This window comes from Octopus bimaculoides, chromosome 2 (genome assembly GCF_001194135.2).
Source record: "Octopus bimaculoides isolate UCB-OBI-ISO-001 chromosome 2, ASM119413v2, whole genome shotgun sequence".
NCBI lineage: Eukaryota > Metazoa > Mollusca > Cephalopoda > Octopoda > Octopodidae > Octopus > Octopus bimaculoides.
In genome coordinates this window covers 134,254,659-134,257,004 of record NC_068982.1, presented here as the reverse complement: position 1 = coordinate 134,257,004, position 2,346 = coordinate 134,254,659, and the positions used below count along the sequence as shown (strand labels likewise).

The window sequence follows — 2,346 nt, the reverse complement described above, 5'->3', positions numbered from 1 at the left end:
TATATATATATATATATATGCCCGGCGTCTTTCAGTTTCTGTCTTCTAAATCCACTCACAAGACTTCGATTGGCCCAGGGTTCAGTCGGACTGAACCTGGAACCATGCTTTTGGGAAGCAAACTTCTTACCGCACATTTACACCTAGGAGTGCATTCCTTTATTTTTAAACAAAATCTTTTGTTTTTAAAGGTCAGAGCTGTTTGGCTTTAAATAAATGTTGAACTATTAATCAAAAGAATAAGAGTTACTTAACGGGCTAAATTGTTTTCGTAACCGACACACTTAACTGTCATTATTTCACACAAACACTGAAGTTGATAACAGAGTACAACTAGCAACAGAACAGTATGAAGGGCTTTTGCCTGCTCTGTCTGCTATAGATATCCAACAGATATAGTAATGGTTCAGAAGTAACTTTATAAACCAGTTGGAGTCATCTCTCTTGTCTTTAATATTCTAATCTTTTCGGTAATTTTAACGAAAATCGTTAGAATTTCTATCTTTTCCATTTTGAGAGTAAAATCTGCTTTAGAATATATGGTCGTGTAACTCGCTGTTTGTAATATTTTGTCAGCCACAAGGTGTAAATGGACAAGCTTTAATTATTCGATTCCAAAAACTGAAATCTAAAGGGTCGGAAATTCGGATTAACTTACTATTGGACATTTGTCATTTCCCCACTGAAAATACGTAGTGGCAGACGTACTTTAGCGCTAAAAGCCCGCCTCTGGGGAAAGAGTTAACTTTACCCTACTTATTGAAAAATTATCAGTTCAACACTACCTAATATTATTTTTTTATCTATTCATTTCCTGGTAGCTAAGCGGAAATTTTACAAGATTAGAAAAATACTATTCAGATATTTCAAACAGTAATTATATCTTCTAACTAGCCAATCCATTACATAAATACGGAAAGTATTTTAAAGAATCACAACAAATAAACGTGTATATGAATTAAATTCCACGGAAAGTTCAATTATCTAATTGTTCTTAAAGAAAATAAAAACTTCGCCAAATTAAAGTGAGTCATAAGGTGTGTCCACGTCTCTTCCGGTCATAAGGGAGTAAGAAGACGATTTGTTTATTGTGACCCATTCGCATATTTGCAGTGTGTACACGTCTTAACCCAACCGTTGTATCGAAGTTGCTGATCACGGATACATAACACAGGTAAGTCTGCTTCTTTATTATTTCGTACTTTTTTCTTATTAATCAACCAACACTTAGAATTTTAAAGTATATCATAAATCCATAGAATATACTTTATAATCAAATCATACTTTTATTATTAATAAGTTTTGATTTTTATTTAATCTGACCAAAATAACTGTTGTCGACCCAGTAAAGTTTATAACACTATGGACTAAAAACACTAGGAAAAATCAAATTGTTGTGATAAAAATTTCGATAAAAGTTATCTTTTTTATTAGTAATTTATTATTGATAATATTATATTTGACTGAAAATCAATTAAACGTCTTGATCAAATACGAAATATTGTACGGTAACATTTTTTACTTTGTCTTGTAATTATCGTCTGGGCGACAGGCGATAAAAAAAAAAGGAAAGGTGAAATTGTGATTTCCGTGTTGGGAAAATATTATCAGGTAAACAAATGATGAACAATATGTACATCTAATTAGCAACATCTTCTTAGGAAGTAGATTTAACTAGTTTTAATCATTTTATTTAACCTGTATTTCCAACTTGATCTGATATGATTAAACTTCCGTCTTGCCACTTTGACATACCTCACCAACCACTTGTTATCTAAACACGGCAAACTTTACATAACTCATCCTCGTAATTATATCTTCGATCGAAATAATTACGACCAAATTAAATAACTGTTAATTTTATGTTATCTGAAATGTTCATCATATTTCTTGATTTCTGCCCTCCGTTCTTCTAATATTTATTAACTTGTAAAGGTGGTGATGGTGACGATCAATCGAGAAGAAAGCTGAATAGGACGTCGTTACTTTCTTAAATCTCTAAATTGCCGTTTTTTTTTTTAAAATACACATTTATGTGGTACTAATTAACCATAGCCTCTGCCTGGTTGTTCGATGCACTTGAAATAGCAGTCAAATTTTTCACCATTCACACTCCGACTGTCTGAAAAGGAAGGACGACTTGGTCAATGTAGTCCTTGATATGAAAAAGTTGGGTGAGTCACGGTTGGAATACCTTTCACCATATGTCTGCTCGACATCAGGTATGACTTTAACAATAACATTGCGTAAAATTACCATTTTTTCTCGAACAGATACCATATACATACATACATACATACAATATATATATATGTATATATATATATATGTATATATATATATATA

At 31.9% G+C, this 2,346-nt stretch overlaps 1 protein-coding gene across 2 annotated transcripts in view; it reads left to right on the top strand.

Annotated features, from left to right (window-relative positions):
* Nucleotides 1–243: 243 nt before the first annotated feature.
* The window catches only part of LOC106883510 (uncharacterized), a 36,734-nt gene continuing 34,631 nt past the window's right edge, over nt 244–2,346 (top strand). The window contains exon 1 of one of the 2 annotated variants that reach the window (XM_052965617.1): nt 244–1,174. The gene's annotated coding sequence lies outside the window, so the exon portion shown is untranslated. Of the gene's footprint in view, nt 1,175–1,517; nt 1,612–2,346 lie in introns of those variants that run through there. The other variant, XM_052965618.1, reaches the window with a different exon arrangement.